Genomic DNA, 13,740 nt, shown 5'->3' with positions numbered 1-13,740 from the left:
CAGCACATTGACTCCATCAGTCCTGTGTTTGCCCTGCTGATTGCAGAGTATCTGTCCTGAAACATCTTAGGCTACTACACTTTTTCCAGTCACATTTACTCAGCTGGCAAATAGCCTCATTTTATCTGTTCAACTATAAGATGAAACATCTCAAAGAAAGTATCACTCCATAGAAGAGAACAAAGAAGAAAAACTCTGTTTTGATTCCGATGTGCAATTATACAAAAAGCTCTGCTGTCCACCTGCTTGGGTCCTATTCAAGCCTGTCAATTTACCACATTTCAAAAGTCTGTTGATTTCAGCACAAACATTTCCCCCTAAAATTGCCACTTATCTCTCAAGCGAGATGAGGTAAATACCAGATAAAATAAAAAAACAGAAATACACAAAGCGCAGATGTGCGTGCAGATAAAAGAACCAGTCACACGTGGCAGGAGGTGTTAATAAAACAAACAAGGACATGATGTAAAATGAGTGCGAGTGATAGAAATCAGTTGTCCCTCAGACGCACTGAAGCCAATTATTCAACAAACACCCCACCCCCCCAAACATCAACGCAGTCTTTTTCATTTGTGCACTTTGTCAAATAAAAAATATGTTTTTCAGAGCTTTTTTGTAAATGATGAAAGAACCAGTTTGAAAGGAGAAATTATTTTGAAATTAAAATGTTTCGCTGTCTGATTAAAAAGCAAAAAAACAGCATAAAAAAAAAGAAATTGCGATTGTTTTTGTTAATATTAATTTATCACCACACAAAAAACAGGTCAATGACATATTCTAATGAGTATTTACTTAGTGAGATACTAGCCATTTACCTGCCTCAGGGCGGGTTTGATTCAGAGACTGGAATGAAAACTTCATCTTTCACCAACAAAGCTATCACCTCCCACCTATCCCGGATTCCAGAGAACTGCTTGTGTGTGAACAGTTGAGTTGAGGTCTTTGGCCTTTTGTCTTTCACTGGCCAACGAGGACAGTCACCTTTTAACTGGTGTCTACAGCTTAAAACGGGGTCCATGTTGTAAAATCTTTAAGCTGCCTTTTAACTTTGCTGAACCGATTTGAGGTAATCAGCTGCCTCAAAGTGTTTGAGTTGGGCTTACGAGGTTTTCCAGAGCACTGCCTTATCTTTGATGGCTCCTTACCTTTTTTCCTCCCTGCCTCACCTCATGTCCTCTCTGTGATGCACAAACAGGAGAGCAGCTGGAAGAGAATCTCTTCATCCAGACTTGGCCAGCCACCAACTTTCTCTCTGCTATTTTAAGCTCCCACCTCTTTTTCTCTGTTTCTCTCTCATTTGGGTAGAAAGCATAACAGACGCTGACAGATGTTGAATCCCCACTTTACTCCTTATGCCGATCTCAGTTTGACTTCCCTCACTCTCCATTTTATTGGTGAAAATTTGTGCAGCAGCCATTGACACAGATGTCGAATCTTGTTCTTAGGATCCAATTCTCTCTCTCTCTCTCTGTATTTGTCTCTCACTCGCTCTGCACCTGTGTGGAATTTGTGCCAAACTCCCTCCTGTTCACTCTGAATAGGAGATCCAAGCATTCCAAGAGCTCAGTGTACGAAAGAAAATCAACCATTATCATTATTATTATAGTAGTAGCAATATTATCAATATGACTAAGCTGGCATTGCCAAAGGTTTGGCAATGCCAGCTTAGTTCTAAAATCATGTCTACAGTAAAACACTGCGATGAACAATAAAATGGGTGTGTGTGTGTGTGGGGGGGGTGGGGGGTGGGGTGGTACATACTTTTTAACGCTCCTTAAAATGACGACACATATTACAGACATTACATTTCTCTGTAACACAGTAACGTAACATGTTACTGTTGTAAATTCAGACAGCACGCCAAAATTACTGAATTCCCTGAACACAACAAGAGCATGCAGCATGAGAACCCGACTGGCTTGCGGGTAACTCTGTTTATTCTTATACTGATGCCAGAGCACGGGTAAAGAAACAGAAGAACTCTGTCAATGTCGACTCCAATGGATATTCAAGTAATGGTGCACATTTTTGTGAAAAATAAGTCATGCAAAGTTGGAGGAAAAACGTGCGGATTAAAGAGCTTCATTCATTTCCATGCTGTCCTTCTGGCCACGTAAGTCAAAAGCCTGTTGATTACTTTTTATAAAATAGAAGTAACTTGTTTTATTATTGTCAGAAATAAAAGTGAGGGGGTGTTTGTGTGTGCGTCAGTGCATGTACTAGGTAGCAAGCTTTGGTGCTAAAACGCTCCATAGGTTTTGACGGTGGTTAACTGTCATGGCTCTCTTAACCCCTTAAGCCCTAAAGCCTATTTCACCAGAATCACATACCCATACATTATGATTTATTTCTCAGCTTGTACAAGGTCAAAAATGCAAAAGTTTGGATCAGCTAAAAGACAGGTCCTAGGGGATGTTGTGGATGCAAAAAAAAATTGAAAGTAAATAATTCTTGGTAGGAGTAAATTAGTTTTTTCCCCAAAAAATGAATTCCAATTTATGTCTTTATTTGCTTGGCGTTTCAGCTGTGGTTAGTTGATATGTGATTGAAGTGGATACTTTTGTAGGGGAGACTTCGCTTGACATTTTGATGTATAATAAGTGTATGGTGGTGTCAGCATTGGTTAATTATGAGTGCTCAAATGTTCCAAAACAGGGCAAGTCCCTGTTTTGGGGACTCTAGGGTCTAAGAGGTTTGCAAAACTGCAAAAATGCAGAGGAGACAGACAGAAAGACACAGACTGACTTCATTATGACACTGGAAATTTGGTACATGTACAGTGGACATAGGTTAAAATTAGGCAATTAATATGTGCAATAGGCTGTGATTATCGCACAATAACAAGCAATGTAACAAGATATCTTCCACAGATGCTAAAGACGTGTGTGTGTGTGTATATATATATATATATATATATATATATATATATATATATATATATATATATATATATATATATATATATATACATACACACACACACACACTGAAAATGCACAAAAAATTGTAAAGGTTATCTAGATGCCACAATGAAAAAAATTTATCTGAGGCAAAGCGGATGGCTCAGATGGATGCTTGAAGCTGAGGGTAAAATTGAGCAAAAACATAATGTGCCAAAACAGAGGCGCTCTGGGAGAGGCAAGAGCTGAAAATGAGTGTGCAACAGATCGGACGCTGTGCACGCAGGCAGCAGATGGACTGAAGAGCAGCAGAGCGAGGCGGAGGAACACAGCCTTTGTTCTCTCTACTGTTTGCCTGTCTCCATGTCTGCCTACATGCATCTCTGCCTGCCCGCCTCACCATTTGTTTGGAAATGTTTTAACGCTCGCTGCTACACTCCTGCTCTCCTCGTGTCATTTCTGTCCTCCAATCTCACTACCCCACACTTACCGTATCGCCAATCTTCACTGTCCTTGTCAGTTCTCCCCCCGTTATTACTCTGCTTTCTTCTCACCAATTTATCTCCCTTTTCTGATATTTTCTTCTCCTCACCTCTATCTCACCCTCTCATATACTCATGTGGTTTGACCTGCAATGTACTGTCATAGTTTTTCTCTCATTTTGTTCTCTTACTTTTACATCCACAACCCCCACTATCTCTCCTCCTGCAACGCCAAAGCAATTATGGTCCCTGCAGACCTCGTCGACCACCTCTCGCGCTGCCGTTGTCTCTCATCTACCGACAGCACAGATGTTATGGCACATGCCATTACACCCACACACCATTTCTCTTAATATCTCACTGGGGTGAAAGGACGTACGAGGTCTGTCCATAAAGTATAGGTCCTATTTATTTTTTTCAAAAACTATATGGATTTCATTCATATGTTTTTACGTCAGACATGCTTGAACCCTCGTGCGCATGCGTGAGTTTTTCCACGCCTGTCGGTGACGTCATTCGCCTGTGAGCACTCCTTGTGGGAGGAGTCGTCCAGCCCCTCGTCGGAATTCCTTTGTGTGAGAAGTTGCTGAGAGACTGGCGCTTTGTTTGATCAAAATTTTTTCTAAACCTGTGAGACACATCGAAGTGGACATGGTTCGAAAAATGAAGCTGGTTTTCAGTGAAAATTTTAACGGCTGATGAGAGATTTTGAGGTGACACTGTCGCTTTAAGGACTTCCCACAGTGCGAGACGTCGCACAGCGCTCTCAGGCGGCGTCATCAGCCTGTTTCAAGCTGAAAACCTCCACATTTCAGGCTCTATTGATCCAGGACGTCGTGAGAGAACAGAGAAGTTTCAGAAGAAGTTGGTTTCAGCATTTTATCCGGATATTCCACTGTTAAAGGAGATTTTTTTAATGAAAGACGTGCGGATGGGTCCGCGCGTCGGCTCGCAGCCGCCGCGACGCTCCGCCACAGGAAAAACACCTCTGTTGGAAGCCTTAAGGACAAGTTGGAGCATGTCCAGCTGTTAAACAATTTCTCATATACTCACTCCACTGAAAGCCATCAAAAGCCGCCTGGATTTTACAAATGGTTATCAACACAGAGGTGTTTTTCCTGTGCCACCGCTCCGCGCCACTATTACTGCGTAGCCCCTAGTTGAGTTGGACTACAAATACCTGAGACATGGCTTGCTGTGCAGATAATTGTACTAATGGACCACCTAAGAAGTTGGTGCACCAGTTTTACGTTGAGTGAAATTGCAGCATTATTTCATTTGCATGTTAGCATCATTAACATTAAAAGCTTGGTGATATTAGCTACACTGATTGTGCCACAGGTATCGAGGCAATATCCCAGCCAGTTTTTAATACTTGAATGGAAGCGATAAATTATAAGAACAACCACCCAGTACATGTACATGTGTTAATTATACAATAACAGGATTTTGGACGGTGGTACTGTTGATTATTAGCCCTTCATCTATGGTTAGCAGCCCAACATGACATTAGCTAATGACATGGAGCAGATCAAGACTTGCTGCCAATAAATTGGAGGGCAGCTAACCATAGATGGAGGGCCAGTAATCAACCATAGGTTGACTTCCAATCCGAGTAATGGCAGCATGACATACACTGGATGGATGCTTGAACAAATCATCCAAGATGATGGAATACGCTCCTAAACAGATGTATTTCTGTATACATCTAATACAGGGAACATCCTAGTAAGTGACAACAGTAAGCAAGTTTCTTCAGCTTTTCCCTTGTTTCACTCACAGCAGAATTGAAATGGGTCTGCATGTTGATTTGGCACAAGTTTTACACCGGATGCCCTTCCTGACACAACTCCATGTTACATGAAGAATGGGTAGAGGTGGTCTTGAACTGGAAACCTTCCACTCTGGAAACAAGTCCACTAACGTCTTGACCACCATCTCTGTATGTATGTGACAATAATATGTTTTAATCAAACATTGAAAACTCCATTCTATTTGTTACCTAGTTTGTTAGCCTTGGCTAGTTGGGTAAATTTGAAATAGCTGGTTGTGTTTGGAGTTCATTTGGAAAATGGTAAATGGGCAGCATTTATATAGCCCTTTTCCATCTGAATCAGAAGCTTAACGCTCTTTACAGACATTTACCATGTCAGGGTTCTGTCATCCAAGGTGCTCACTACACACTGGTAGCATCTTGGGGATTAACTTGTTGTTTAATGCTGGCAAATTATACAGTATTTTTTTGTCTTTCTGATGCCTGATTCTGTTTTTTCTCTCTGTTTAAGGTGCAGCTCCATCCAGAGATGGGAGTTGTATTCGTGTTGGCGAGCCTTCTGTCCTGTGTGCCAATAGCATTTCTTGTATATTCGTCCATGAATTGTTCTGTGAATTGTTCTGTAATTTATGTTTGTAGCATGGCCCAAGCAGAGGGTCACCCCTTTGAGTCTGGTCTGCTTGAGGTTTCTTCCTCAGAGGGAGTTTTTCCTTACCACTGTTGCTCTGGGGGTTGGTAAGGTTAGACCTTACCTGTGTGAGGCAACTCTGTTGTGATTTGGCGCTATATAAATGAAAATAAATTGAAAAAGAAATTGAATAAGGACTTTGCCCAAGGGCCCTTAGTGATTTTCTGGCCAGACGGTGGTTTGAACTGATGATCCTCTGGTCTATTAGTCTATTAGACCATCACGTCCCTTATGATTGGACAACAATCTGTCCCAGGATCCAGGCACTGTCAAGATGGTGACATCCAAAACCAACCCACTTGAACTTCAAACCAGATTTCCAGAAAACGTACGGGTGACATCACAGACTATTTGTCTGTTCTACATACAATATATGATTCCCAGCAGCATTTGAGAACTTGGATTATTTTCTTATATATAAAGGAGAGACTGTGTGTGCCTCAAACCACTCACAATAGCTGCAGTTCAAATTGGAGGAAATACTTTGGTAATTCAGCTGGAATGAGTTCCCTTTGATTGTTGCACCCTCCAAAGATCACCCAAACACACCTTAATTGGGGGGGGGGGGGGGGGTCCACTGTCACTCTGTGAACAAAGAACATCCTCGGGGCTGACTCCTGCCTATTCCTGATTGTTTAGCCATCCATCTCTCACCACGCATGCTCACGAGTGCGTGCACACTGACGCTATCATCGTATTAACATAGACGACAATCTGGCACGAAGGTGCTGATCAAAGATAAATTTCCCTCCCTGGCTCGCCTCCCTTTAATTACGCCATCTGTGTAGGAACGCGGTGTCCCCATGCAGTGTGGGGGAGGCTGATTCATCTGACGCTCTGAGATGTCAACAGGAACCTACCAAAGACTGATCACCTGCAACCCTCACATAGGTTATAAACCTCCACAGCTCTTTAAACCTCAAAGCTATTTTGCCCCCGCGCTACCTGCAACTCATCTCTGTTTCACACACACATGCACGTTTCATCTACCAATCACAAACATTCCCACACCTCTCCTACAGCATTTATTTCAAATCTCTATGATGGGCCACAGTTTGTCAAAGGCAGCTACCAAGACCTCAGATCCTCAAGCTGCATTTGTACTGAGGTGAGGATGTACGCTGATCATACACAATTCCACTAAGCTTTTACAGCAGTGAATATCCAACCTGCCATATATGAGAACAAGGAAGCCGGCATTTGTTTCATGATGTGTGTGGATTTTTGTTAGCGGACTGAAGAAGTTGTTTCCAGTTTCTTTGACTACTGCTTTGATTACAGTGAGAAAAACAAGTCCTTCCTCTACTCTCTGCAGAAACTGTGGTGTAACGTATTATATTAGTGATAAAAATGGAGGAGTGGGGTACAATTAGTTAAACTTAACAGCTAACATTAGCTTATCGAGTCAGCTGCAGCGCCGTTTGTCATAGCTAACAATATAGTCGGTTCTGTTCTGTTTGGGAAGCTAACATTAATACACTTTTGTTTACGTACATTTGTTGCTATATGTATTTGTTGTTAATACCGTTATTGTAGGGTTAAACAACGCTATTGTACTTTATATTCCAGTTACCGGCTGTGTTTATCCTTGTTGGCTAGCAAAGTATGGTTGGCTAATTAACGGTAGCTCATCTAGCTATAGTTAGCTTACTTTTGTGATTTACACTTTTATTTTCCATGGTGTACATTTTTAATGGTTCTTTAGTTTATGGGTTCTTTAATAGATATCAACAGTATCTAAGTTTGGAGTTTCCATTAGAAAGCATGTAGAGTATGGATTATGTCTTCCTATAGTAAGCTAGCAGGGTGAACTTTAGATAGATACCTTAAACATAATACATCATAGCTTCTGTTTCTATAACAAAATAACCGTATTTATAGCTTAGCCTACTAGCTATAATTTAGTTTTACAACAAGTCTACAGACTAGGTAAACCTATACTACAATCTTCTCCTGTATGAATATTTAGGTTATAGAAGCTAACTCCTATAATATCATGTAGTAACTATATTTCTTGTGTATGTTGTTTACTACCCTGATTGTGTAAATATCACTTATATACATGTTGTCCATATTCTTGAGCCGCTTAGGTGGGTAGGGAAAGTTCCCATGGGATAAAAAAGCTTTTCAACCTACCATCCCTGGTTCTCAAGACCAGGCACCTAAGGGGCTCTACTCTTCTTTTTTTTTTTTAGATATTTATATATACTTTAGTATACGCTAGTAGAGTTCTACCTTAGAATTGGAATGTATAATAGAAGATATACCTTACTGAATTTTCATGTACACCTAATCAGGTTGGGTCTAGGAGCTGCACTTGTGCCACTGCATCCACTGCACTACCAAACCACCTTGTGTCCTGACAGTCAATCCCTTGAAAGTAAACATCTATCTACTGCAGCGCAGTGAGTGCGTGGGTGTCCCCTTGGCCTTCTCTAGCCTCAACCTGAGGCACCTGCACCATGCAACATGCACAGACAAATGCACCACATGGCCAAAATGTTGTCACTGGTGTTCCCACAAGTGAGGCTCCTCATCTTAGTGTCCCCAAAGTTCGTTTGACACAAAGTCATTCCAACTATACCCAATGATCATCCGTAGAAACCTTGTACCAAATGCATCCAGTCATCACATTAGGTCCCTGGATTGTGCCCAAGTTTCGCAACCATCCAGCAAGACTGGAAGCACCAAGACCTAAAGCATCGATTAGATGCCTTTGGCGCCCAGTCTCTTTGAAAGATCCCTGGGAACCACTGGAATTACTTTAATCAAACAAGCGATTATTTAAGGTGATTCAGATGAGGAGAATCTCCTTCTTATGAGGGAGCATCAGCATGTGGAGCATGCCTGAGTGTTGGTGACCCAAGCAACTACAGAAGACCAAGTGGACACTAATGTTTTCCTGGCTCCAAGATAGAGCTATCCAGCACGCATAGTGGTGCCATGATGCATCTGTGCATGCTCCAAGGTTTTACTTCAACGGTAGGGCTTTTAGGACCTTGAAAGTGGGATGCTCACTGATGGCCTCTGTTTAAAAAAAAGAAAAAAGAAGCTTGATCATATTCCTTTGTATTAAATATGAGAGTAATCTTATCAGTGACTAACAAGGTAATTATATTACTGTCTACAAGAGGGTAACATGAAACACCATTCCCAGTAGGTTGATTACTAAGTGCTTTAATTGACAGATGTACATCTGGCGAGCGCAGAGGATGAAAACAAAGGCCGTCCCCATAACGACATAACTGCGCGGTCATTCATCTCTTCAGCAGACACAACACATAAACAAAATATTAGAGGGAGTGAGAAAGAGAGAGAGAGAGAGTTCGGTGCCTGGTGCACGTGCCAGATGTGAGCGAGCTTTACGACGGGGTGCTTGGCACAAACTGCCACTGTGTCAGAGAGGCACACGCCATTAATCTCCTTCCACTGGGACGCCTCGATGCTGCTTTACTTTAAGAGCCCTCCATCCCCCCTTTTCCTCTACTCGTCCACCCTCATCAGCACCGCTCTCCATTCTCATCATTCCATCAATCCTCCCATCTGTTAAGCTGTATACCAGATTTTTTTTTTAATTCCTGTGCACTTTTGTTGTAATATATAAATATCAAATCTTGAGCTTCATCTCCCATGCATGCACTCTCTCATTAGTGGCTCATCCATCCATTCATCCATTCATCCATACATCTAATGTTGCGCCACCACCCTATAGTATCTTTCATATGTTCCTCTTTTCTTTCTTACCATGTGAATGAAGCAGTCACAGCTGTGGTGCCATTTCACAGGGGGCTGCACTGATCACACCATTATGATTATTGAGTGCATTAAGCAACGACGGTTTGGGGTAGTGGGGGCGAGGTGGGGGTGGGGTGGTGGTGGGGGGGCTGCTTGTAACACTGACCACAGTGCTGCAGGATCAGTAGAGCCTTTAAAGAAGCACAAGATGAAATGAAAGGCATCAGAGGGCTGATACATAACCTGTGTGCTCTACACATCACAATATAAATATACAATCCAGGGTTTTCATGTATCCCATAATCCCTTGCGCGCCAGAGAGTTGCTGCAGTCAAAACAGAGAATTCACATGATGACAACTGTAAATGAATATTATACTACAAAAATGTAATTTTTTATGCTTTTCATCACGTTAATAAGAGACTGCTGCATGATATCCTGAAAACTTGCTAAAACAGTTATAACGAATAATCCGTGTCTGCTATGTTTAATCTGCGTGGAATTTAATAAACGCAAACCGAATTTCAGACATATTATATATATTAATCTGGAACAAAGAGGACAAACAGTGTTGTAAAGAACAATAATAAAGACGTTAAAGATCAAACTTCACTTTCCCCCAGAATGACCTGATCAGGAAGCGAGCGTAGCTCACAGCAGCTCCCATTGAAAATAACGGAGAGACAGCCTGTGATTCTCGCATGTTTACATAAAACAAACACAATAACAATGTCTATAAACACAGAGAATATACGAGGTCTGTTAGAAAAGTATCGGACCTTTTTATTTTTTCAAAAACCTGATGGATTTGAATCACGTGTGCTTGCATGAGCCAACCTTGAACCTTCGTGCGCATGCGTGATTTTTTTCACGCCTGTCGGTTGCGTCATTTGCTTGTAAGCAGCCTTTGTGTGAGGGTGGGTGGAGTCTCTCGTCGTTTTTTCTTTGCAAGGAAATGGAGGAACGAGTAAAGCAGTGCGACTGCATCAAATTTTGCCACAAACTGGGCGACAGCCAGGTGGAAACCATTTGGATTATTGAGATGACTTTCGGTGACAATCCTCTGGGCATCACACAGATTAAGGAGTGGTACAACCGGTTTAAAGATGTCCGCACTACGGTGGAGAGCGCGCCGCGCTCCGATCGGCATCAACACGCTGAAATGACCGGATCATTTCCAAAGTGAACGCTGTGATGATGCGGGACCGTCATGTGATTATCCAAGAAATTGCGGAAGAGGTGGACATCAGCTCTTTTTCGGCACATTCCACTGTGAAAGAAGATTTTGCCATGAAAAGAGTAGCGGCGAAATTCATCGGCCCAGCTCGTCAGCCTTTCGGAAGGTTCAGACGGCTTTCGGTGGCTTTTCAGTCGTGTGACTATCTGAGAAATTGTGGACAAGCTGGACATGTCAGGGCATGTACATATACATATACATGTACACGTACATGTCCTGTGAGACTTCATCACGGAGGCACTGTTGCTGCGCCATCAGCTTCGTGCCGATGAATTTTGCTGCAATTGTTTTCATGGCAAAATCTTCTTTCACAGTGGAATGTGAAGAAAAAGTGCTGATGTCCATCTCTTCTGCAATTTCTCGGATAATCACACGGCGGTCCCGCATCACCAGAGCGTTCACTTTGGAAATGATCCGGTCGTTTCAGCATGTTGATGCCGATCGGAGCGCGGCGCGTTCTGCACCATTGTGCAGATGTCTTTAAACCGGTTGTACCGCTCCTTAATCTGTGTGATGCCCAGAGGATTGTCACCGAAAGCCATCTGAATAATCCGAATGGTTTCCACCTGACTACTGCCCAGTTTGTGGCCAAATTTGATGCAGTTGCGCTGCTCCAGTCGTTCCGCCATTTCCTTGCAAAGAAAAAATGACGAGAGACTCCACCCATCCTCACACAAAGGCTGCTTGCAAGCAAATGACGCAACCGACAGGCGTGAAAAAAATCTTGCATGCGCACGAAGGTTCAAGGTTGGCTCATGCAAGCACACGTGATTCAAATCCATCAGGTTTTTGAAAAAAATAAAAAGGTCCGATACTTTTCTAACAGACCTCGTATTCACGTGAGTTTTACGCACAATATAAAAATAGTTTTATGTTGCAATATTAATGGTGTTTTCCATGTGCAGCGGTTAAAGTGCAGCGTGATCAGAGCGTCTCAATGCAGTTCTCAATGTTACTGAGATCTCGCAGCGCGGCAACCTCTCCGAAGTTTTGCGGGATTTGAAACCTGAAAAGGTTGGATATACAAATGTCTGTAATGCTGCTTCTGACTATGTATCTGAAGATTTAACACACCAGTACTTTCAGGTGACTTTTTTTGGGGGGGATTTGTTCAATTGTGTATTTAATGATGACATGTTTAAAGGACTTATAGTCTAAAAATCTGTTTTATCCACCTTTTATATGTAAATGTATTTGGGGGTTTATGTTAAAAATAAGCCTAGTTGTTATTCCTGTCAAACAGAGATAAAAGTTTTCTGTGAAGTTCTAGAATTCTCAGCGAGGAACAGATTGCTATTTATACTGGACGTTGTTGCTGTACGCTAACAAGTCGCCGGGTTTTTAGTTTTGCGATGCTGCACATTGGTACCATCTTGACCTTCATGTGCAGATGAAGATGGTTGCATGTCTGCTCAACTTTACAGTTTCCACATGGCCAGTAGAGGCCATACTAAAAACCATAGCACAAAGTGCAGCACAGAAGAAACACAGAAGAAGAGACCAGGAGCTTTAAAAAATGTTAGCATGACATAGCATCCCATTTCTTTGCCCTTCTTGGTCTTTGATGTAAACACCAAACACCTCAATTTTCTCTGTTATTTTGTCATAATTAAAACATGTTAAGCAGCGGAGGTGACGTGGTGTTACGAGTCGGTGGCAAAGCGCATCAGTGCACCAAAATATCACTGCGTCGCCTCGTTAGCCAGCCTGCTCTTCTCAATCAGCAGCAGGAATAAAATCCATTTTTGATGAACCGTATTGATAAAAATGTGAACCCTGGTTAGCAGTAGCGCATTCACGTGTTCATCAGTTGATGCTCTCTGTGGTTGAAACAAACAGCAGTTTATGCGAAAACTCACAGTAGTGCGATAATATACATGAACTGCTAACTGCTAATGCATGAGTGCATGTGCTAATGCTAACTTCAAGTAATGTTTCCTCTAATAAAAGTAACAATGTTAGGTATAAATATATAGGTACAGCGCACATCAAGCAATTCCCAGAAAAAAATTTCACATTTGGTCATAATTCTACTGCTATATTCACAATGTAGGTTTGAATCAGCTTTAGACTGAGATTAGCAAGTAGCTTGAAACAGTTTGCTTCTTAAAGATCTGAAAATACTCATAAAAGGAGGCGTCTCCTCAGTGTCAAGACAATGATTTGGCTAGGTTGCTTATTTTTAGTAGCTTTGGCATTCATAGTTTAGTGATTAATACTGGTAGTGAGAATTTTTTTTTTCTTAATTCCAAAATGTAGTGATTTTGTGTTTCATTATACAGTAAAGATGTTTATTTTGGCCTCATTTCCAGCAACAAAGAATATGGGATTTATTTAACTAAAGCCTGTTTTTTTAAAGACACCCTAAGTCCTACATTGACATGTTAAAATAGTGTGTCTTATTACTCCTTTAAATATATAAATTTTCCACTAGTGTTGTCATTCTTTTTTTTTTTTTTTTTCATTTTAAGATTTAATGGTTGTGATTGACTTTAGAAATCAGGTAAAACAAATTAGCCTTAACTACCGCAGCTAAATAAACACAAACAAAGGGTTTCCTTCAAACACAACTTCCAAAAGAATGTTTATATCATCACTGAGCAATTAATCATCATAATTACAGCCTGCTGGTGTCCTTGGAGACATTGTCGGACAAATTTGACGATCATCTGTAAAGGCTTTGAAAAGACAGCGAGAAAGACATGCAGTCTACAAGTAAGGTAATACACAAAAATAAAAGTCAACATAAAATTTTCAGACTTCAAAACAATTTAATCTTAGGTACTGCCAAATCAGCCACTGAGAGAGGAATAAAGAAGCTTGGCATTGTGAAAATTCTTTTAATATATTAAGAGAAATATAGAGAAAATTCTACTAGGATGTTTTAGGAAGCTGTAAGTCACTGAATATGAATGAATTTCTAC

The 13,740-nt window shown here is 41.3% G+C and overlaps 1 protein-coding gene across 1 annotated transcript in view; it reads right to left on the bottom strand.

Annotated features, from left to right (window-relative positions):
* Positions 1-3,424, bottom strand: part of runx1t1 (RUNX1 partner transcriptional co-repressor 1) — a 196,533-nt gene extending 193,109 nt beyond the window's left edge. Inside the window, 1 exon segment of the mRNA XM_034160154.1 lies at positions 3,391-3,424. The gene's annotated coding sequence lies outside the window, so the exon portion shown is untranslated.
* Positions 3,425-13,740: the final 10,316 nt, after the last annotated feature.

This window comes from Thalassophryne amazonica, chromosome 20 (assembly GCF_902500255.1).
Source record: "Thalassophryne amazonica chromosome 20, fThaAma1.1, whole genome shotgun sequence".
NCBI classification, from domain to species: Eukaryota; Metazoa; Chordata; class Actinopteri; order Batrachoidiformes; family Batrachoididae; genus Thalassophryne; species Thalassophryne amazonica.
This window is presented reverse-complemented; position numbering and strand designations above follow the sequence as displayed.